The sequence below is a fragment of the Telopea speciosissima genome, chromosome 1, assembly GCF_018873765.1.
Source record: "Telopea speciosissima isolate NSW1024214 ecotype Mountain lineage chromosome 1, Tspe_v1, whole genome shotgun sequence".
Classification (NCBI taxonomy): Eukaryota; Viridiplantae; Streptophyta; class Magnoliopsida; order Proteales; family Proteaceae; genus Telopea; species Telopea speciosissima.
The window spans coordinates 52,924,410-52,949,492 of NC_057916.1; the positions used below are offsets into that span (position 1 = coordinate 52,924,410).

The window sequence follows — 25,083 nt, forward strand, 5'->3', positions numbered from 1 at the left end:
GTACCATGGTTCGTTAAATCCACAATAAGGGAGGGTATCTCCTTCTTTGATGAAATATCCATTAAGAGTTTTGGGGTAAGGTGTAACAACATTTACCTCAATTTTTGGGCTCTTTGACTTCTTTACCCTCTTGTACTTCTCAGGGTCCTCTTTCTATAACTTCTTCATGTAAGCTTCATTTCTCTTTTGTTTTTCTTTCTGGACTAGTTTGAAGAGATCTTCGTTGCTTGGATTATAGCCCAGACCATAATATTCTTTGTTGTGAGAGGGTAGTATGAGTTCCGATATTCCTTGGTGGAACTTTCCAAGGCCCATACCCAAAAAATACCCTATGTTCTTGAACATGTTTGGGACTGTTGCATTGTGACTATTCAGGTGAGTAAGGGGAAGCTTCTCCCTCAGGGGTCGTGTCTGGTATGTAGCGTGCACTGTATCAAACTGAAAACCAGCTAGTTGAGAATTTGATTCTTTGTTGGTCTCTAGATTGGCTAGCATGCTTATCACCTCTGGATCGGCCAGGATATGAACTTGAGCTTTTGATGGAGGAAGGATGGCACAGCTCTGGCCGCATGAAGCCATGGCCTTCCAAGGAGCATATTGAAAGATGAAGGGATGTCGATGACTTGGAATTCAACCTGGAACTTGGTTGGGCCCATGGTGATTTCAGTATTCAAAATTCCAATGATGTTCCTTCTAGTATTGCCATAGGCTCTCGCTCCTTGTGTGGAGGGTTGTAGCTTGGCTGGGTCGATCCCTATATGCTGGATGGTTTGTAGTGGGCACACATTTAAGGCTGAACCATTGCCCACCAAGACTTGAGGGATTCAACTTCCATTGCAGTCGATTGTGACATAGAGTGCCTTTGTATGGTTTCGTCCTTCATGTGGAAGATCCTTGTCTGAGAATATGACTACCTTGACCGCATAGAGGGCCCCTACTATGTTGGCTAACTGGGCTGGTTCTGTTTCGATTGGCATATCCACATTAGCCAACACTTTTAGGACTGCCTCTCTATGGGTTCGAGAACCAGTTAAAAAGCCCTATATTGAGATGTTGGCTTGAGTTTTCTTGAGTTGCTTCAGAACCTCATTTTCTGGCTCAATTGTGGCATGGTCCTAGTTTTGGTTCTGGTTTCTTGCTAATTCAGCTAGGTTGTCAACATTGAGCTAGGATGGTTTGAAAATTTTCCCACTTCTGGTGTTTGTATTGTTACACTCTTCGTCGGACGGGAAGTAGAGTTTGGAATCGAACTAGGCTAGAAGGTGGTCAACATCTTGATTTGACTCATCCGATTCCCCATCACTTATGATGATCACATTGATTTAGGGTGCATCGGTGGTCATAGTGAGTTCTTGAAGCTTGTCGCACATTGTCCACACTAGAGCCTCAATGGTTCGGGTCTCCTCATCCAATTCTTTGAGGTGGTCAAAGATCTCGTCCTCATGGCAAGGGAAAGGCAAGCTAGTTTGTCGCCTTGAGCTCAAGTTGAGTCCTCCAGGCACATTTCTGTAAATGTATACATTGGACCCTTGGATTAGTTCATTAATGGCATTGACTTGATCTCGGACACTATACCAAAGGTCTGTGTGCCTAGCCCATATTCGCCAATATCGCTCATTTTCCCTTTGAAGCTTGTTTCACAGGGTCTCAACTTGCTCTTTCTGGGCTGCTATTATGTTCTGGCTCATGAGGTTCAAATCTCTGTTTTAGTTTTGACGCTCTCTAATTACTGCTTGCATTTGTTGTTGTTGGTTGGTCATGTCCCTAGTATGCCCTTTAATGAACTGGGCCAGGTTTTTTAGTTCTTGTGCTATCCCTGGTAAGGACTTTATGTCTTTGACACGTTCATATTGCCAGTAAGCTCTTCGATTATGGGGTCCAAATGGGTTGGGCCCTCTTACAACATAAGTTCGGAGAGAAGTATCAGCTTCCTTTATGATATGGTATGTTTCTTCTAGGGTGTTGTATAGGCTTTCATCCTGTTCTTGATGATCATGCCCAAGTGCTGTGATGGCATATCTCAATTGCTAGACAGTTTTGGCATGTTCGTCCCTTTCTTGGGTATGATCAAGTGGTTGGCCATCTTCAAACATGTTGTCAACTAGGCTGTCAGGCCGAGCACTGCTTTGTTCATCAACGGTCACGTCAATAAAATGACTGTCATGGTCTTCTTCCTCTTATTGTCCTTCGGATACTGACTCGGTGGGACTCTCTTCTTCTTGATTGGGATGCCCTTCACCACAGTCTTGGGAATCTTCATCACTATCAACCCCTACGTTTATCATGAGGACATCATCAGGTAAGGCTTTCGCTAGAACAAGGGCAGTTACGGCTTGGACCAACTTCTCAGTCCATTTTGTAACAGGGGGATCTTGTTGACCCTCGACCGGTGTGATCAAGGCTTGTAGATTAACAGGCCGATCCTCCTCTTCTAGGTTGTTAATGGACTTAGAGTTCTCATCGTGTGGCAGGAGGGGGTTAGCTTGAACATTGGGCTGACTTGACTGGACCGCAAACTTCCCCTCATCAAGTAAATCTTGGACTACATGCTTCAGTTGGTAGCACTCATCGGTCGAATGCCCATTTTGTTGATGGTACTCACAAAAGAGGTTGGGCTTGTACCATTTTGATAATGGATTTGGTAAGTTAGCTAGATGGATCTTGGTCAGGAGTCCTTTTTGGGTCGACTTCTTAAGGACTAGCTCAGAGGCATACCTACATCTATGAATTGCCTTCTCTGTCGATTCGCCCCTGCCCTCGGGGCATTGTTCTCAATCAAAAGTGGGGCCTCTATGGTTGGTGCCACAACATTTACCTCAGTGTTCTTGTTTGGACAAGTCTTTTTACCAGCCCCAGTTTGTTGACTGTTCAATGTTATACCTTGCTTGGAATTCTCTTGGATTAAGTCAGGAGGGTTCAAGGCATCTTCAACTTGTTGGCCCGCTTCAAATAGGGCCTCGAAAGTGGTCAAGGGTTGAGCGAACAAGTGGGTCTTGTAAGACATTTGGAGATTTTTAATGATCATCTTAACCAGTTCTTTGTCCGTGGGTTGATCCCACATCAATGCAACTTTAGACCTAAACCTCATCAGGTATTGAGTGAACCCCTCGTTAGCCTCTTGCTTAGTAGTTTCTAGATCTCGATGGGTCAACTCTATCTCAATATTGTATGAGTATTGGTTCTTAAAGACCTTCACTATGTCATCCCAAGTGCAGGTTTGAGAAGAGTCTAGGGACATGAGCTATCTCAAGGCGGGCCCAGTCAAGGACATTTGGAATGCCTGGCCCATTTTCTATTCAGAAAAGTTCATGACTCTCATCTGGCCTACATATACCCTAAGGTGGGCTCGTGGGTCACCGGTTCCATCAAATTTTTTGGATTTCCACTTGAAACACTCAGGTAAACGTGCTTCAGGGAAGAAACAAAGTCCCTCAGAGTCAATCATCTGGTCTTCCACTCCTTTCACATTTTTCATAGCAGCTCTAACTTCTCCACCTTTTGTTTTAGGATTCGGGTTTTAATAGAATCAACTGTAGGTTGGAACCCAGATGTGATGACTTCTTCTTCTAGGGTCAAATCATGGTTTTGTGAAGAACCTCCATGGAGTCATGTACGACTCTGATCCAAACTGGCTTGTGGCAGGGCCAGAGTAGGGACACCTGTCGCCATCTTTGGTCACTAGGCTTACTAAAAGTTGCATCTGAGTCTTTAGTTCCTCAATATCGGACAAACGGCTTCATCACCCATTTCTAGTTCAGGGGGGGCTTAAAACACAAACTAGTCTTCTTCCGATCCTAGTCCAACTATTTGTAGAACCGGTACCCAGCCGTCCCGACATAATGGTTCCTAGTGAGATAGGGTCACGATTAGACCAAAAAGGGAAATTGGGAAGATCCTAGGCCTATGGTAAACCTCGTACCCCTAGTATATCACCCTAGGAAAAGGTATGGTATGCAACATGATGCGCAAACAAGTTCACAACAAGCACGCCAATCCTAAACAAGGGATAGTAAGTGTAAGCGTTAAGTTGATAAAGTTCTAATTTAGCCCATACATCAAGGACCACAAATTGTCGAAGCAGGCCCAAAACGAGATCAAGATTGATCATGACGATTAAGAACAAGGTCAACAAAGTGTCGGTTCGGTTCTCAAATAATATTACAGTTAGTGTGTCACACACCTATCCCAACCAGGGATAAAATAATACAATATCTAGGGTATGACTAGGACGACACGTGTCATCCTATAAAACCACCGCCATGATCTCGATGTAGTGGCTCGAATCACAGTCGTGTTAATACAAAATCATATGTACATCAGAGTGCGAAAAGAAATATATTTCTATTAAAAGAAAATGTAGAAATCACAAGTGTGGAAGCGTTTACAATAATAGAAAGGTGCTCATTAGTCTAAAAGATAGTTAATTTAACCTATTACACTTTATCTCAAAAGATCAACTAAGCTAAAACAACAATAATATTATAGAATTTATACCATGCAATGAGGAAACTTAAAAAAAACAAAAGAAATAAGTGTCCCGATCCAATTGCGCTATTGGCACAATCATCAACATCTACTCAGCATCATAGTCCGAAGTCACTGACTGCAAGTCAGCAACACCGAGCAAAACATATCCAACAAAAAAAGCCATAGAGATTTCCACCAAAAACATCACCTACAACACATCTAAAAAGGTTGCGCAAAGAGGGGTAAGCTCCACTAAGGCCAGTAAGGGGATGGGGAACACACAAACAATAACACATAGTCCATTATGCACAAATTAATTAACAATATTAGCCACCTAGCAAACAACTCGAGAAACATCATAGTTCACTTATCTTATCACCGTGATGAAACCTCAATTGTTACCTTGGAGCCCGCGCTGGTCGAAGCCACTCGCTACCCAGAGGCAAACCCCGATAACCAATGATCATCCCTGACCTGGCCTCGTATCCTCCTCAGGCACACAAGGAGCCTTGGTTACCCAGCACCTAAACTCCTGTTGGTAAGGATCGTAGCAAGGGGAACATAACCCTAATCGCAATACTATATGAACTATCGTGTTGAGTGGTATTCCAGGTGCATCAACGTCCCATACCATCTATTACCTGGGTACCAACACAACATGGCGCATGACTGGCCACACGATAGTACTAACCACATGATGCTATATGATACTATTGTATCGAGAGGTATTCTAGGTGCATCAACGTCCCATACCATTTATCACCCGGATACCAGCACGACACGGCGCATGACAGACCAATTATAAACATGATGAAGGCATTAACAAGTCACATTCACAATTTCCAGAAACATGGTTATAATAATGCAAGAATGAATATGCATGAGAAATGGCATACAAGCATAATATAACGCAAAATACTCTCAAAATAAATCAAATCCACACCCACTCACTTATTAGTTCGTGATTTGATTATGAGGTTCGTCGCTGAATGCCGTTTAATACATCCCATCATAGTTGATTATAAGCCTAGGTATGCGAGGACAAAGTGTCAAAATCAAGAAGGGAAGGTCCCCCACATGTTGCCCCCTAAGGTTAGGCCTTGAGGGCAGGGGTGGATTCTCCTGGGAGAGAATCCGGGTGAAAATCCACCCAAAGGAGAGGTTTAAGTGTAATACTACCCATATCAGATTCTCGGGTGGATTCTCCGGGGAAAGAATCTGGGTGAGAATTTGACCTAGGCAATAACTTCTTAAGGCTGGTGGATTCTTGGGTTGATTTACCAGAGAGTAAATCCGGGTGAGTATCCATCCACCTGCAGATCCAAGATTTTGAGGTCTTCACCTCCAAAATTTCACTTTTCTTGGATTCTGAGGCTCCAAGGATTGGAGGGGAAGGACCCTAGAGTCCTTTAAGGTCCCAAAAACTTATTTAGCCCAAGTATTCAAGGGATTTGATGGGGGCTCACCAATGGATCCAGATCTAGGGTTCTTAGGAAATAAAACCCTAACTTCCTAAATGGGTTTAAATGAAGGGCATTAGGACTTCATGGATGAACCCTAACACCACTGTGAGGTGACCTAGCATTCCCTCATCCTAAACCTTGGGTTCTATGGAGATCTCAAGCCAAACCTAACCTAGGTCAAACCCAAAACCCAAAAATAAAAGAGGGGAAAAGAGAGGGTAGTGGTTCCAAGACTTACCTGAGTTGAGTGTGAGGAGCAGCTCCATCTGCTAAGCCTTCCAAGCTCAAGCTCTACCAGCTCCCTTCTTCCTCTTCCCCTTCTCTCTTCTTCTTTCCTTTTCTTCTCTTCTTTCTCCTTCTTTCTTTCTTTTCTTTCACGATTTGGCTAGGGGAGAAAAGAAAAAGAGCTGAAGAGCTCAGCCCTTTTATAAACATAAAGTGGCCTTAGGGCTTGTTTGGCTTATCTCTTAAAACCCAAAACCAATTATTCTTTAAGTCAAGACCCAAAAACCCATTTTAACTTAAGTTAGGCCTTGTGGTCCCACCTACATGACTCAACATAGGAGGGTAGGCTGTAGATGGGGTCCACCGTGCATGGGACATCACACACTTGCATGGATCACGAGGCAAGTGGGTCCCACCACCCAAAACTCTATTAAAAGCAAAATAACATGGGTGGATTCTTGGCCGGATTCTCACAGGTAAGGATCCATATGTGAATTTGCCTTTGCTGAAAGGCCCTTTTTAACCTCAACAAACCCCGGGTTTTGGCCCGTACTTCAAGGGCTTCAAAGGGAGGGTGAGTACACCTAATATCTAGGCTTAAAAGCTTACCCTTGGGTGGTCTCATTGCTCATCAAAGCGTGATTCCCTTCATTTTGCTAAAACCTTCCCCTTGACTGCCACGGCCCAAGGTTATAGGTGTCGATAGTTGGTAGCATCGCAACACCTACCAAAGAGAATTCAAATTATTTCAAAAAATTAAGGTGTATTTTGGGCGCGTGTATAATAAGCGTTGGGCTCTAGATCCCTACATGATGCATGGTTAGAGGATAATAGGACCGAAAAAGGGTTCCTTTAGCAAGATGCTCCTATATACCTCTCACCACTCCTACGAGTAAGATGATCAAGCGGTATGGCTGTGCATGCCTCTTTAATATACCAGACGGTACGGTGCTAAGAGTTATAGTTTCACAAAGGGTAAGCCGCGTGTCTACACATCGGGCCCAGGGTTACGCTACGAGGTGTAGATAACGGGGTTAAGCCATACGTTGTTGGATGACCAACAGTGTGTGATAGTGTATGCAAAGCATAGAATAAAAGAAAAACCAAGTTAGAACAGTACAATATATATGCCAAGCACATCAAAAGTCTGACCTATTTTACACAAGTAAAATTAGTCCCCAGTGAAGTTGCTAGTGTGAGGATAATGGTCATGGTGAGGGATCGCCACATGTCTTCCACCTCATCCCTCTTTGGGGGAAAAAGAAATAGGTAAATTGAATGTAGGGAGTCTCCACCTAGAGGAGGGTTTAGGACCCAAAAATTGTACTGTAATAACTCTCATGCTACTCCCTTCTAGGGACAAATGGTCTGTTGGTCTGGGTAGGGTGAAGTTACGGTCCGGGGAAGGTATTAGGCACCCCATTCCACCCGGACTTGTCGATCTTTCTATTGCTAGGCACAAGTGGGTAAGGTCATAACATGCTTTAGGGATGATGTAAAGTACAAGAAAACGTGAGAAAGTAAAATACAAGGAAAAATAAAGAAACACATACCCGGAGTTTCAGCTTCAAGGCAAGGGTCAGTATACATGAAAGTAAAGAGAGGACTCAAAGACCTATGGGACCTAAGCATGATTGACTCTAATCTAAACAAGGATAAGAGACGAATATGTGAGAACAAGGGTAATGGTACAAAGCATGAAAGCGTGTGTGCATGGCATGCGAAAAGATTAATACAAATGTATGCATGAGGGAGTCTTAGACTACAGGGGATGGGGATCCAGAGAAGATGCATGTATGGAGATAAAATACAACATAAGAGCAATAAGAACAACAAGGAGTAAATGTGATCACCATCTAGAGAGATGGGGTCACTTTCCTCCGAGGATACAAGGCTAGATAAAATAAAAGATACGTAAATTGAACAAGTTAAATATGAGAAAAACCTACCTAGTAGAAGTATATAGAAACAAAATGTGGAGGTTTCCATTTTGTAACACAGGAGATTTGTACGTTGAGCAAGTATCGTTGTTTGTAAGGCTTCTCTTGTCTCTTTTTATACAAACGCTTTGTCGGCCAAGCGTCAAAGTCTTCGGATTGATGTCTCCAAGCCTTAATCTTGAAGTTTCAAGTGGGATTGTAGCACTCAAGAGGTAGGAGAGGCAAGAGCTAAGACCCAGTGAGGGGCCAAAGGCTAAAGACTCAAAGCTCTTGAATAGGGGCTAAGTATGCATGTATGGTCTATCTCAATGCAATATGGGCCAAGGAATCACCAAGTAACCCTCCTCAACATGAGAGGGGGTGTATTTATAGATGTAGAGGGGGTCTTTGCATCGACGGTGGATGTAAAGTCAAGGTAAGGACCAATGGATGGGTGGCAAGTGTTTCTTGGGGCCTAAGGGAGCCAAGATTGAAATCCAAGGTGCCAAAAATAGGCTTAGTCGCGAAAGAATCCAAAATCGGAGTAAAAAATGGCAAGTTTGGGCTTCTCGGATTTACAGAAATTTGACATTGAAATTGCCCGAGTCGACATCAAAGTGGGGTGAAGTCGATATCGAGTGGCTGTCGATAAAAAGTACTCAACATCGAGGGTTGGTGTTTGACTATCGAAATAAGAATTCTGAATGTCGAGGTAGGTTAGACAGTAAGGATGTTCTATCCGATAGTGAAAGGACATGGCTCGATGTCGATGGCAGGTGGGCTCGATGTTGACTTGGGGCCTTTAGAGTGTCGGTCTAGGTTCCAATGTCGACAGGCATGGAATGGGCTGTTTGGACCAGGTTTTGTGCTGGGCCAGGCTGGTTCCAAGGGATCTGGGTTAGGGCTAGCCTTTCTAGGGGTTCTTGGAGGGCTTGGAGGCTCTGGTTTGGGCTCTGGCAAAGGGGATCAACAATCGATATACGGACTCAGGTAGTGCACATTGATGCTACATCCACAGATACACCGGCTCTAGGCCTTGGAGGGTACTCATCATCGTTACGAAAAACCTCCGGGGGGAAAAGACAAAATGAGGTGTCTACATATGTAAACATACAACAGCAGCTATCACATTCATGAGGGGAAAACTTGAAAGATATTATGATTCATTCTGCAGTGTGAAGACATTGATGTATGCGTATGGGGGGATGATCCATCTACTTCTTAATCTGGCTGAATTGAAATCAATTAATTCTACCAAGCTGGTACAACTTCCAATTCTTAAAAGGAGACCAGGAAGACCCCACAAAAGCAAGAACAAGGAAGGTGATGAGGAGTACAAGGGGAGATCAACACATGTGAGATGTACTAAATACAAGCAAGCAGGCCACAACAAGAGGAAATGCAAGTTGGCTCCAGTGAAGGGCACTAGAGCTTCTACTACTAGTAAGGGAGCTGGTGTGAAGGTATATAACCATAGATATTTAATTAAGTTATATTTAATTTCTTGAATGTTTCATTGAAATGCATAATTAACTCTATTTTTGTATGTCATGCATTTGTAGAGAAAAAAGGTGAATGAGAGCGAAGATGATACCGCAACTCTCAAAGAATTACTAGATCACGAGGCATATGCATCTATGACGCAAGAGAGTATACGGGATAAAACCATATCCAAATTGGTTGTCAAGCAAGCACGTAGGAATGCAAAAAGGCAGCAGCTCGAAAGATGGATGCATAGAAAGAGATGGTTGTAGACATGGCAAGGGTTTAGTTGGTTAGGAGTTGAGAGGTTGTTTGGAATTTATTTGATGGGCGTGAAATAATGAATTTATTTGATGGACTTGGCATGTAACAGTTTTATTAATCCATTTCTTAATGGATTTTAATGATAGTAATTGTTGTGGGTCTTGAATATGAATACGTAATATCTGTGTGGAGGTTGATAACTTTTATTTAGATTGTAGTATGATGATGATAATTATTGCATGGATGATAATATATTACCATGTATTGTTGTTTATAAGTTTGTAATATTGTCCTATATATGTGTAATTATTGTCCACTTGCACATTGAGGTTAGCATCATTTTTTTTGGAATGATGCTTATGGAATTAGGTTCTCCTATCCTTTAAGATTAATTTTGTCTAAAATATAGGTTTGTACTACTGTCATCTATATGTTGAAATGTTATCCGTTTGAAAATAAAGGTTCATATACGCAAAGCTAATGAAATTTAAACCATTTCAATAGTACAAGAGTTTGGTCCATTCAAATTCAAAAGAGAAATCTTACAACTTACTTTTGTCAGTTTTAAACAAATAACATTACACAAACACCACAAACTTGCTTTCCTCATTTATTGACAAACAGTACAAAGACCAACACAACCAAAGCTATTACTACAATCTTCAGTATTCCAAAAGAGTTCTCCAAATCCTTCAATTTTTTCTTTACACCATGCATCTCTTCCCAATTATGTCGATGTTCTTGACTTCTTTCACCTACAATCTCATGGGGACGGTCTCCGGTTGTGGGCAATATTGTTGGTGCAGTTATTGGGTCACACCATTTGAAGAATCCACATCCAATAGGTGTATCTTGGCAGCAGTAATACAACTTATTCTTGTTTTGTGTAGATTCTGATATTCTCACTAATAATTCTCTTCTATGACATCTACATTGTATGTTCAAATACAAGCATTAACCTTAGTTGCTCTCATTCACACTCGATGTTGACATATTTTTCCTGCAAAAACAAACATGGAAAATATCATATGTAGAACTAGAAAATAATGCAAAAGAGATTAAAAAAAATGTTGAGTTCCAAGGGTGTGTGAGTCCATACAATGGCAGTGGTTCCAGGACTGTGTGAGTTTGAGATTAGAATACCTCACTAGGGTGTACAAGGAACTTGACATTTCAAAGCAAATCAGTCCCCTATTTTCTAGTTATTTTTGCTAGTTTTTTGTTAATAGATGAAAAGCGCTACCCAATGAATTTGGCCTTAAATTATGAAATGTGAATGCTCCAATTTATTCAAGTTGTGGTACTTGGGAAGAAACCTATAGATGTCCAATTAAGTCCTCATATTTCTAGAGAGTAATGATTATAGAGTTGAGCAATAAGGATTATATCAATAGCTGTAGAGGACTATGTCAACCAAAGCAATTGCAGCAGATGCCTTTTTGTAACTTCTACATAATTATACTTCTCTCAGGTTTCTATAAAATATACCTTAAAACCATTTGAGTGATACCTATGGTATGGGTTGCTAAAATCTACTCTCAAATTTAGTTAGTGATCTTCATTCCCAAGAGCTTGTGCAAAATAAATGCACATCTGCTACAAACAGGGGATACTTGTGATTTTGTCTTCTAGAAATATTTTGCAAGTTCTGAAAGAAACTTTTTTGTAATTTTGATAAAAAAAATAACTCATAAAAGGACAGAAAATGCACCTAAATCAACATGCAAACAACCAAATAATGGATTTCAATTGCATTTAAGTCCAATTAGAATGCCCAAAAATTCATTTCCTTAACTAGGATGATTGATCCCAGGTTACATAAGCCAAATGACTAAGTGATCTGGTATTGATGAGTCCTTTTTATGCCTTTCAAAGCTGTGTGAAGATCCAAGCATGTTTAAACCTTCATATCAAATGAGGAGAAAGGGAAAGTTCAACTCTTAGACTAGGAAAAGAAGAAGACATAGGAAAATTAAGTTCATGCCTCATAGTAAGTGTGTAAGCTGAGTTGTCTTGCAAATTATTAATATAATACAAGTAGCAAGCAAGCACATTAGATTAATAAATGCTCAATCCAGATCTGGTTCCATCAATGAACTTGAATCAACAATAGGAAGAGAGAGAGAGAGAGAGAGAGGGACTGATAAAAGCATTTACAGAAAATGCAAATAATGAGTTAAACTGACCTTCGCTGGAGGGTAGTTGGACCAAGGGAACTCCGCCGGAGAAGATTTGGTCTTCTTTCACCTTCGTCGAAACTGGTGTAGCAAAACCCTAAATTGATTTAGGGTTTTCACATTTGGAGGAGAAGAAAATGAATAAAGGTAAAATGGTACTTAAAAAAAGTCACTAAAGTAAAAGGGTAAAACTGTTGTACACACTGAATTTTGTCATCCCCCCCCCCCCCCCCGGCGATGATGACAATAGGACACGGACAGACATCAGTATCTCTCTCAAGAAGGACTCTTGCCCCTGTACCCAAGTCATATCTCCCTCACATCCCTAACAATGATTTATAATACCCTTTTACCAAATGCTGAAGGAGGTACGGCTCACCTTCCCCAACCACGGTGGTTGCGCTAGCTAATTAGTGGGCCGTGGGGGTTGTAGGGGGCAGAGCCCCTCGACAGAAAATTTGATGAAGAGTTAGAAGGGAGGGAAAAACCCAAAAAAAGAGCCCAAAACCCAAGGGCTGGTGGAATGCTAGATCCGTGGCGCTGCAGAAGTACAACCGCGATGCATCACAATACTCAGCGACGCCACAGAAAGCACGATGTTGCAGGCCTTCGTTAGCCAAGTGACATCAACTGCGACGCTGCAATGTTTTTGGCCTTCGTCAGCCAAATTAAACGTGGAAAGACATCTATCGGTCGATCCCAGAAAATGGAACCTTGGAGCGATAGCCTTTGGTTGATCCAAGAAAATGGTATATGGAAAGACACCCTTGGTCGATCCAAGAAAATGAAATATTGAAAGACAACCTTGGTCAATCCAAGTAAATGGTATGGTTTTGCCCAATTTGGCAGACTGTGGCTACCTTGGCCTTTTCAAACTTTGGAAGAATACAAAGGAAGATGAAATCCTATGCACAAAAACATTCATGATGTAAATGGAAAAGAAATCCAACATGTATACCATTGAAAATCAAGTTGTATGCTAGTACTATGGTGATACAGATCAGACAACGTACGAGTACTACCATAATCAAAGTATTGAAAAGTACAAAGGAGATGCAACCCAATGCACATAAATCCATGATCAAAAGTAAAAGCAATCCAACATGTATTGGAACGTAGTACACGAGTAATATGGTGATCAATATCAGACAACATATGAGTGCTATCATAATCAGGGTATGGGAAAGTACAAAGGAAGATGAAATCCTATGTACATATATCCATAATGGGAAACGAAAAAATGATCCGTAACATGTATTGGAGTCACGTGGTACACGAGTACTTTGGTGATAGATATTAGACAGCATAGGCCTGCTATGCTCCACTCCCCAGTCGGCTAGGTCTGCCTCACGCTGGTCGGACCTGGCACTGACAGAAAAGGTACTAGCGTCCACCACCACCATGTCTGCATCCACATCGCTTGGCTGGTTGGCCGTTTGCTCGACCAGACGGGCAACAAAAGAAGTTGCAAGAGGAGCAACAATCTTCCTCTTCTTCTTGGGGCGCTTATTTTCGGGCCTGCGCTTGGAGTCCGACCCAAAATCCTCAGCATGCTCCCTTACGGATCTATGCTGCACTTGGCGAGCAACGAAGGCAGCTTGGAGCATGCTCCTGTCGAGCGGCACTAAAAAGAAACACCGAGGAAATTAGTTAGAATTGATCATAATCAAAGGTAAGTTAAAGAAAAATGCTCACTAGGGCTAAGCCCGTGCCAAGAGAAAAATCCCTCGTCACCCAGGTCGATGGTATCCAGGGGAAGGGCTTCCATCTACCTCTCCAATGTCACTCTGTCTTGGCCATTCAACCCGGGCCTAGCATTGAACTATCTGGTATCCAGTTCATACCAGGCGCTGCTCATAGGGAGCCCCTCTACACCCTTGGCGAAGAAAACCCTGTTCTTCTAGCCTTTAATGGAGGAGGGGTGCCCGGTGATGAACTTGATCAACAAGCACTAGTTCAAACAGTATAAACCTCGGAGACTATAAAGGGAACTAAGATGAAGTAGTGGAGGAACAGGTCAAAGGAGACCCGTCAACCAAGCCCAGTCACCAAGGCGATAAACCCTAGCATGTTACAACAAGAGTTGGGAACGAGCTGCGCGGGTGAGATGTGAAAGTAATCGAGGACTTCGGTAATTAGGCGCTGAATGGGGAACCTAAGACCTGCCGTAAAAAATTCCTCATATAGGTAGACCTCCTCCCCGAGTGGATCGCACAAGGATTCGTTCAGCCCTAAAGCCCAGAGGATCATAGAATCGAGGATATGGTACTTAGCTCAAATCAGTTCTAATTCCTCTTCCTCCACCGTTGTAGCACTTAAGGGCTTCAAAGCCTAACTCTACACGTCAATCGGCAAAGGCAAGTCCAATGCCCCCAACGGCCCCAAGTACGGTCAGATCTAGTGTGCCAACCGGTTCTAGGGGTTCCAGCGGTGAGACTAGGAAAAACTCTACCTGCACAGAGGGACCCTCAGATCCAGGAGCCCGGGGAGGTATTAACTAATTAATCCCCTGAAAGAGAATACTAGACTGTTGACACCGGCGATAGCCTCCGTTTCTGCCATCGTACGTTGGCCAAAAAATGCCATGGACGATAATAGACAAGAAGAAATAAAAGGAGAAAAGAGAAAGAAATAAGAGAACGACAGAGTGGGAGGAGCCTTACTGGTTATAGAGGGCTCACAAAAGGAAGCGATGAAACGGCGGAGCACCGGAGTGCTTGAAGAAAGAACACGAGAGCCTTGGGAGCACTAAACCTCATGCTTGCAGAAGAAGGCGCTTGAAGAGAACACACTTGTAGAAGTTCAAGGCCCAAAGGTTGAAGATGAAGGTGAAGTAGAAGGAGGCGAAGAAAAAAAGGGGATATTAAAAGAAACCCCCAACTCATCATGACTGGAGGTAATAAATGCACCCCAAATGGTGCGCCTGCAACTGAAGAGGCACCAATTTGAAAGGGTAGGACATCTTTTCTTCTCCCCTAAGAACCGAACGACACTCGCAATGACGTGGCATAGAACTATTCATGCATCTATCCGAGTGACAATTTGTCAGGCGATGTTGAAGTGACAAGACCCATTCATGCTTAGCCACCTGGATTGACCAAACTGCAATGCCTTGACGATACGAATCTTTCCTACCAAAAGGAAAAAAATGTTAAATATGGTCCCACAGTCAATGCTCGAAAAGGATCTCAAATGTAATTATCGCTCGGTCGATGTAGGGGCTACCAAGTGAAAGACCATAATACATCTGCTGCTCGGTTGAGAGCATGAAGTCCAACACCGCTCGGTTGAGAGCTTGAAGCTCACTATCGCTCGGTCAAGAGCATGGAGTCCACCATTGCTCGCTCCATTGCTCGATCGAGAGCGCGAAGCCCGCTATCACTCGAGTGAAGATATTTTACCGCTCATTTTGATTTACTCCACCAAACCTTCACGGCTCCGCAAGATTGGGGGGCTTATGATATACCTAAATGCGGCTCGCCAATACTAAACCAACATGTGGCACTACCACAATCGCACAGAGCGACCTTCGAGCCTTCGGGTTATACCCGCATGGGCACCCGGCCGACCTAGATTGAGAAACCTAGCTAGTCATGTGAGGATGCAATCTCCACATAAGAGCCAACACACGTCTTCAAATCTCAATATAACGCATATAAAATTACCAGCTAGTGAGTACCATCCAACAAAGAAACAAAATCCTATCAATAAGGAAATTCTCATATTTGGTGGATTCTCCAACCACCACTCTCCTAACAGGACTCTTACCCTAATAAGTTCAGTGTGGAGTGCAAGACTCACCGTCTCCTAGTGAGGCACTACCTCTGCCTGGCCTAGCATATAAATAGGGGGCCTACAGGTCAGGTAAATTAATTAACTCATCACTCCCGAATTCTCTTGAATTATCTACTGCTAAAGAGACTTGACTTAGGCATCGGAGGGTCCCCGCTGGAGAAGACCAACTACCCCTTGCTCATCTGTTCCTCTTTGCAGGTCCTATCCCAGAAGGATCAGCCAAAGGTTTCTGGACCTCTATTGGAAAAAAGCATTTATCCGTTTTAAATGTGTTTTCGCTTTTTACTGTTTTAAACACATTTTGTCGTATGTTTCCCAAACATACGTGAAAAAACAACAAACGGCAAGCATTCCCATTTTAAACGTGTTTAAAACACATTTAAAACACGTTCCCGTTTTTTTGCCATTTTTCAAGACCTTGGAATTGTTGAATAATGCCTTACTTAACTGATCATATCTCTCTCTCTCTCTCTCTCCCGAACTCTGATCGGCCTGATTCTTTCACCGACGTAAAGATGACTCCAAGGGCTACATGTTTCATGATATCACCTTCAACTCAAGGTCAATGCACGAACACTGAAATTAAAAACATGTATTACAAATATAAATTCCTCAATTTTTATGAGATTAGTGTCATCTTTTTGGTTTTTTTTTAAATATAAATGTTTAAAACCCGTACCGTCTGTTTTCCGCTTTTTGCCGTTCTTTTTTTTTTGACCATTTTATTTGATTGTCCGTTTGCAATTTTTTTACCGTTTTAAAACTCATACCGTAAGACTTTTTTTGTCATTCCTGTTTTGGCTAACTATGTTTTGGACACAACATTAATTATTATAGGCTTTTGATTTTAATAATTTTCATGCTCACAAAACCCGTTATTGTTTGGATTTTTTTGCAAATTTTTGAGATTTTTTCATAATAATTTCGTTTGTTGCTGTTTTATGTAAAAGTGTTTCCTCTGCTGTATAGAAACTCTCTATTGATACGCATGCAACTCATTAACGTATTGGCATCGACAAAAGCTTCGATTCCTCCTTGCTGCTCACAGAATTAGGGTACTGTTTTTCGCGAGCGAAAAATACGTATTTGTCTGGTATTTTTTGTTTCTGAACTTAATTCACTTGGGTTCAAAGTTCCCAATTTCATTGAACATTTAGTCCCTCTGCCTGCTTATTTAGTTACTTTAATGGGTTCCCCTGCACAGGGAACTATCCTCCTCTAACTCATGTTATGTTGTTTAACGATAAAAAAAGGAAAGCAAAAGTATTTAATGCCTTTGTTGTTGTTCTATATTTTTGTCCTTTCTATCTAATCTATATTTTTCAGAAGTATTAGTTTAGATGGATGTTTACATTTTCATATAGTCTAAGTTGCTTCTTCTGATTCCTGAGAATGTTCTCTGTGCGTTTTGATGTATTCATAATTATTCCATTTTTAGTTTAGAATCATTATCTGATAATGAAGTGTTAAGAAAACAACACCCAGAATTGGCAATTTGCAGAAGAGATACGAAAAATAGAGAAGAACAAGCACACACAAACACACGGGATTTTACATTGTTCACCCCCAAGCTGGAAGCTACATCCACGATTGAGCAACAGAACAAATTTCACTATTCTCTAGAAATGTTACAAACCCTCTCTTACAGCCCTCTCAGAGATAATAACATTATATAGAGAAGCCCTAACCCGAGAAAATACAGAAATGTCCATGGATCCAGAAATTGCCAAACCGGATAGGGTCGGACCAAACATAACATATATCCCAAAATATACCGTTTTGAAGGCCTCGACGAGCCCAACACAACTCGCGGCCTTCGGCAGTGAAGTATGCCATTTTTCGACAATCCGAGATTGTTTCCAGGCTGAAATGGTCCTTCGAAGATCTCAACCGCACATTCTGGACCGAAATCAGGCTTCACCAATAACATGAAGTCTGTTGCACTATTAGTATTTCTCATATTTACCCCTTCTTTTTTCCTAATTTATTATCATTTTGTAAGATTCATTTGTTTTTCAAATTCTTTAAGATCTTAAGTTGTTGGTGCCCAATGGATTTTGAATTTCTGCCAAGTATTTATTCAATATGTTGTAATAGTGACTTTACTGAACATACTACTGTCTAAGAATTGGTAATTTTGTTAGTTTCCAGGAGTGTAGAAGTTGGGTTCTTGTGCTTTCACAATGTCTTCGTCTCCTGGTTGTCCTTGTACACTGCACAAGGGTGCAGTTGGTTTTAGGGTAGTTGCTATTTCTGAAACAAAATGCCACCAACAGTTTTGGCGCTCTTTTTCTAGTCTCCCATGTAAACCATCACCTATTTCTATATACAGAATGCACTCACGGTTCTTCCCTGAGAAGCAATTGCTGTGGGGACATACGGGAAGAAGCTTACCAATTAATGTAATCCGGGGTGAGACAGTAAGCTTTGAAAAACCATATATGTTCATTTCAAGTAGGGGTAAAGTATCAACTCGATGATGTGATTGAAGCACAACAGTTTGACAGAGGTATCTTGAGTGCCATATTTGAAGTGGCGCGTGAGATGGAGAACATTGAGAAGAACTCTCCTAGAAGGCAATACTCTACTTTGAAGGGCTATCTAATGGCTACTCTCTTTTATGAACCTTCAACAAGAACTAGGCTTTCCTTTGAGTGAGTCTGCCAATGAAGCGCATTTGGGTGGAGAAGTCTGGACAACAGAAAATTTAAGTGAGTTTTCATCAGCAGCAAAAGGAGAAAACCTCCTGGAAGGTACTTTTCTAGGTGGTTTTTAACTTCGTTCATATTTATTGCACCTGGCTGGTTCTTATCTTCAAAGCCTGATAAGCAGATACTAACTATAAGAACAATTGAAGGGTACTCTGGATATTATTAGTAATGAGGCATTTTTGAAAGTGGTGCTGTGCTGCCAGAAGGGCAGCAGCAGCAGCTACAGCAAGCATTCCTGTTATTAATGCTGGGGATGGTCCAGGGCAGCAGCATCCAACACAGGTTTTTCTGCAATAAACCGTTTTCAACTAATTTAGTGGGTTGACAATTGTTGTTATATACACAGGTATTTATTTGCTCCTTTGGATAAGTCTTTCGACTCGTATAATAATTTTCGCATAGAAGCTGAAAAATAACTCTTTCTGGTTGGCAGGGAAGTCACATTGTTAACTGAGGTCTAAGACACGCCCCTTCAGTATCTCTCCCTTCTAGTCTCACCTATTTGCCCATATCACCACCAACTCCCTACACTTTCCTCGTCGGTACAGCAGTGATTAAGAGGGATTAACACACCTGTACCCCTCTTCTTGGCACTGACCTAACCTCAGCCATCAGACCTGTAACAACAAAAGGTGTTGGGTCTATCACTTCCATCCCATCTTTATGTCTATAGTAGCTCCAACCCTTCCCTACTATTTGCTCTCTCCCAATTCAGTTCCCGAATTTCTCTAGTATTCACCATAGAAATCTTGCATCTTCTAAAGATAAGTTCAATCCTGGTGTCAAGAAGAATTCTCCCAGAAGCTCCAATTCTTCCACCACTGACCACCCTTGCCTAGCATTTGTCCACTACTCTGATTCCCTTGCTGCTGCTCAAGACATCTCACAGACTAACCGCCGCCTCTGTTAAGGAGTTGTGCTATTCTGAATCATCATCATCCAAACTTTATAATCTTTGGTTGATGATTCATCCTACATAAAAGGACATTGGAGACAAGATAAAGGAGAAAACTCCTAGCAGCTTGGTCCAATATGTCATGCCCCTATCCCGAGGCTATGCCACAAACACAGTCAAGAGGGTGATTAGGATGACATACGTCACCCCAATACCTACCAGGATCAACAACACAGTGTCCCAGCGCATAGTCACCACCCAAGGCCCACCTAAATAAATACATTTGAGCAAAAGGAATAAATATTCCAATCATTATCAGAGTGTATAAAGAGCGGAAGTAGTATTTACATAAGCAATTACAGTATGTTCAGCTATCCAAGTGATAATATAATAATAGTACTAACGTCAGCTGATCATGACATAACAACTCAAAACTATAATAAGTTATTACAAAAAGTGTTCATAACGGGCACAATGCCCCAAAAGAATTAAAAGGAGGGGTCAACACCCCAACAACATCAGTGCCCATAAGCATAATCATCACAGGGGCAGTCGTCGCCATGTTCCTCTGACACGTACTCTGGTTCCTCTATGCCAACACAATCATATTCCACCGACTGTACATCTAGGCCGGCCAAATATCCATAACCTGCATCAGAATCTAAAAGTTGTGTACACAGGGGGTTAGCTCCACTGAGCCAGTGAGGGGAATGGGGAGTGCACATACACACAATCACACATAGTCCATGATGCATGAAATGTTAAATACATATTTTCCACCTAAAAATCAGTCTAAGTCATGGTATATGCTACTGTGATAACTCGGGAGACACTGAGGGTCACTTATCCTATCACCCTAGTGAAACCTCAATTATCACAAGGGACCTGCGTCGACAGAAGCCATCATGACCACCCAGTGGTAGACCCCGATAGTCGTTACTACCCCTGACCTGGCCTCTCCCACCTCCACAGACATCAGGTGCTTCGACTATCCAATACGTAAACCCCTGTTGGCAAGGGTCGTAATATAAGGGAGTATAAACCCTAACCACAGATATACTACATGCATTTCTATCATCTCGAGAGGTATTCCGGGTGCATCAACGTCCCATTCCATCTAGTACCCGGGTACCAGCACGGCACGGCGCATACAGACTAGGATGGCAATCAATAATAATAAAAAATTTTGGGGCCCTGGCATCGGCAATACCCGACACCGTAACCCAATATAATAATGTAAAGCATCACATCAACATTTCATCAATCATATCCGACATGGTTTTATATGCAAATGCAACATGGAAAAAATGAATGCTAGCACATAAACCATTATATATTCCCTACGATTACATCTATATATGTATATGTCAAACCCAATCATCACCTAAAACCCACTCACCGTTTGTTGGTTTTCCATTCGGTGAGGTTTGCTCAAGTGCACGCACTCCCGCGTAGATTTTAAAGTTTGAGAACGCGTGAAAGTAGTGTTAGAAGTATATAGGTGGGTCCCACAAAGGGTCCCAACAAATTAAATGAAGTTTGGGTCAAGACAGCAGGAGAGGATGAAGGAACGGAGTCAGACAGGTGAGTCCGGTCATTGATCCGTCCAGGTTATGCCCAGAAAATATATGGAACGGACTCACGGGCGGATGTGGAACGTGGATATGCTCGTGCATCCGTCCCAACCCTGAGACACACCCAAGAGCAACCTAAGCATTCTGGGTTTCGGGTGGATTCATCTAGGTGGGTCCGCTTGTAACTCCGCCCAGAGGAACAACCAGGTTAGGCTGAACGGACTAACGGACGGATACACGACAGTGAGTCCGGTCGTTTGTCCGCTGCCCTTCCTTTGAAAAGCTACGAAGAGCATCACCTCCAGCCCTTCATTCATGGATTCTTAGGGGTCCTGGGGTTGGGGAGGTGAGCTCAGACCTTCGTTGGAGGTCCAATACATATGACTCTCCAAGGAGATAAAGGGATTTGAAGGATTTAGGTCCATCACTAAGGTCCTTCCCAAGCCAAAGCTAGGTTTAGATGCTTGGACAGCATAAGAATCATTCAAAGCCATGAATGCATCTAGAACAGGGAATGTGAGTCTCAAAGGGGCATTAACTAGGGTTTATTGGGTTTTCATGAGAAATCCCCAAGCTAGGTTTCGATCCCAAGAGGATCTCTGAATCCAGAAATGGAAGAGAGAGAGAGGTAGGTGAGGTTATTTACCTTAAGGTTGGATCAATCAATGTTTTCCACCTCCACAAACTCTCAAACCCTTCTTCTCCAAGTCTTCAATGCTCTTACAGCTCCAATGTTTCAGGTAGGTAGAGAAGTAAATGAGACTTGAGGGATAAGTCTTGGTTTTAAGACTAATCTCCCTCTTAAGGTCTGTTTGGATTGGGCCTTAGTGAGTCAAAACTCATTAAGAGATTTATTTAGCCAATGGGTCCACCCAAATGGCAAACCCACAGACCAAGGGAACCAAGGATGAGACCAACTTCATCTAAAAGGCTAAAATAGGGTGTCCGAGACACGGGGTGTGGGTCCCACGCAAGGAAAACACACAGAGTCCAAAAATAGCATGGGCGGACTAACGGGTGGATTCAGTCTTAGTGAGTCCGCTCGTGTGTCCGTTGCTACTGTAAGGGTAGGAACATACGGAATTCGATCGGGCATTGGCCCATACTTCAAGGTCGGCTAAAGTAGGGTACAATATCATTCACAAGGTCAGTGTCTTATCCCTCGGCTGTCACGACATATCGTTCATGATCTCGAACAGTTTTTCGATCGCGATACTAAGCTCATCGCCAAAGGAGGTATCTAACTGTGGGGACACAGTGACGCCTTCCAATACTCCTCACTTTGTGGACTCGTGCTAGGAGGATGATTGATGAAATCACCATCGATAAATCTTCCCCACTGCTAATTAAGGAACCTCTCCTCCACAGGCTGGCCCGTGGAATGGTCAATGATCTTGTGGCTAGGCTTGACCATAAGTGAAAACAACTCGCCAGCATACATGGCAGCAGAATCTACACATCACACGAGAGAGAAAATATTATTAAATGGTAAATCCGGGCGCGGGTGTAACACAATAACTCCTTAGGGGAGTTGTCATCAATAACACAGTTGTCCTACTCCTTCTTTAGGGTGGATAAGAGAATGACGCAAGAGGTCACTGTGAAACCCAAGAGATTCCCAATATCCTAAAGGGATCTTGTCTCAAGGGAAGGAGTCACAGAAATGGGTCTCCTAGAGAAGGGGATCCCTGTAATCATGAAGAAGTCTAGTGGGGTGATGGTTGCCTCCCCAGCAGGCAGATGGAATGTGTGAGTTGACGGCCACCAACGGTCCGCTAAAGTGTGAACTACAAGAGTATCCAGCTTGGGTGAAACTACCTGACCAGTACGACCCAAGCCTGTCAAGTCCACCCTCTCCCTCACGGCAGGATGAAGGCGCAAGTACCATGACAAGACGTCAGTGGTACGACAATACTTCTTATAACCAGGGGAATAAAGCTCCTACAAGATAATGGGCGAGAATCAAATATTGAACAAGAACATGCGTTGCATAAAAAGAGAAGAAAAGGCAAGCACCACTTACCCTCTTGAGAGCTTGACCCCAGATGGTGTAGCATTTGTGGACTGCCCGGGTACCACTCTGCCTTCAAGTCGCCGGACACCTCAGAAGAAGAAGATGATGGCCTGCCTCGTTTGGATGAAGACATGGCAAATGGCTCACAAGAGCAAAATGAGAAAAAGCCAAGAAGAAAGAGAAAAATGAGAAAAAGCAAGGAAGAGAGAGAAAGAAGAGAGGGGGGGGGGGGAGCTCCAAGGGGAAAGAACCAAGCCAAGGGGAGAGGAGATGAGAAATGAGGGTCATCACCCCCTTTTATGGAAAATCAGCCTTGGCGGTGCCGCGCGGCAGCGTTGTAGCTTCGACTGTGGGCCTGCGTGGCAGCGCCAAGCAGGCCCACGGCCCCGTGTAGAAGCACCACGCAGGCCCACGGCCACGTGTAGAAGCACCACGTAGGTTCGCGGCCCAACGTGGCAGTGTTGCGCAGAACCGACAGTGCCGTGGCTAAGAGAATAAAATAAAATAAATTTTTTTGGGGGGTTGCGATGCCACCTCACCATACACTTTGCAAAACTGGTCGCGATGCCATCTCATCATACGCTTTCAAAAAAATTAGTTGTGATGCCATCTCATCGTACATTTTTTCCAAGTGGGTCGCGATGCCATCTCATCATTTTTCCCCAAAAATTGGTCGTGATGCCATCTCATCGCATATTTTCCAAAAATCTGATTGCGATGCCAACGCACCGCGTGTTTTTTTCAAAATTCGATCGCGATGTCGTCTCATTGTTGCACATTTCAAATTCAGTCATGATATTGTCTCATTGTTGTACATTTCAAATTTGGTCACGATGCCGTCTCATCGTCACACATTTCCAAAAATTCGGTCGCAATGCCATCTCATCATTACACATTTAAAAATTTGGTCGCGATATCGTCTCATCGTTGCACATTTTAAATTCGGTCGTGATGCCGTCTCATCGTCACACATTTCCAAAAATTCGATTGCGATACCATCTCATCGTTACACATTTCAAAATTCGATTGCAATGCCGTCTCATCATCACGCATTTTAAAATTTAGTAGCGATGCTGTCTCATCATTACACGTTTCAAAATTCGGCCGCGATGCCGTCTCATCGTTGCACATTTCAAATTTGGTTGCGATACCGTCTCATCGTCACACATTTCAAAGTTCGATCGCGATGCCATCTAATCGTTGCACATTTCAAAATTCGATTGCAATGCCATCTCATTGTTGCACATTTCAAATTAGATCGCGATGCCATATCATCGTTACACATTTCAAAATTTGGTCGCGATGTCGTCTCATCATCATGCTTTTCAAAATTCAGTCACGATGTCGTCTCATCGTTACACGCTGCAAAATTCAATCACGATGCCGTCTCATTGCATAGTTCCAAAACTTTTTTCAGTCACAATGCCTTCCCAGTCGAGTGTTGCTAAAAAATCAAAAAGTTGCTGAGCGTCGCTCAAAAATCTAAAACTTTACAGAGCGTTGTTCAAAACCATAAACCCCTACCGAGCGTTACTCAAAGTCAGATTTCATACCGAGCGTGGCTCATAAATCAGAATTCAACAGAGCGTCGCTTAAAACCATTACCCCAGTTGATATGTTGATCACCCATTGGCATCCGATCCCTGGATCGCCCGTTGTCATTTGACTTTTTGATCACCTGTTACCATTTGCTCTGTTGATCACCCGTTGTCATTTGATCCCTGGATTGCCCGTTGCCATTTGACTTTTTGAGCACCTGTTACCATTTGATCTGTTGATCACCTATTGTCATCCAATCCTCAGATTGCCCGTTGTCGTTTGATTTGTTGATCATTTGTTACCAGTTGATCTTTGAATCGCCCGTTGCCATTTGATTTATTGATCATCTGTTATCATTTGATCTTTGAATCGCCTGTTGCCACTTGATCTGTTGATCACCCATTGTCAATCGATCCTTGGATCGCCCATTATCATTTGATCTGTCGATCGCCTATTGTCATCCGATCCTCGGATTGCCCGTTGCCATTTGATCTGTTGATTACCTGTTCCCATTCGATCCCTGGATCACCCGTTACCATTTGACTTTGTGATTATCTG

General features: G+C 42.7%; 1 long non-coding RNA gene across 1 annotated transcript; it reads right to left on the bottom strand.

Annotated features, from left to right (window-relative positions):
• Positions 1-439: 439 nt before the first annotated feature.
• LOC122643111 lies at positions 440-18,618 on the bottom strand. Its single transcript, XR_006330166.1, has 3 exons — positions 18,212-18,618; positions 15,101-15,108; positions 440-449 (listed from the first exon to the last, which is right to left on the bottom strand). It is a non-coding gene; the product is annotated as an uncharacterized LOC122643111 (long non-coding RNA).
• Positions 18,619-25,083: the final 6,465 nt, after the last annotated feature.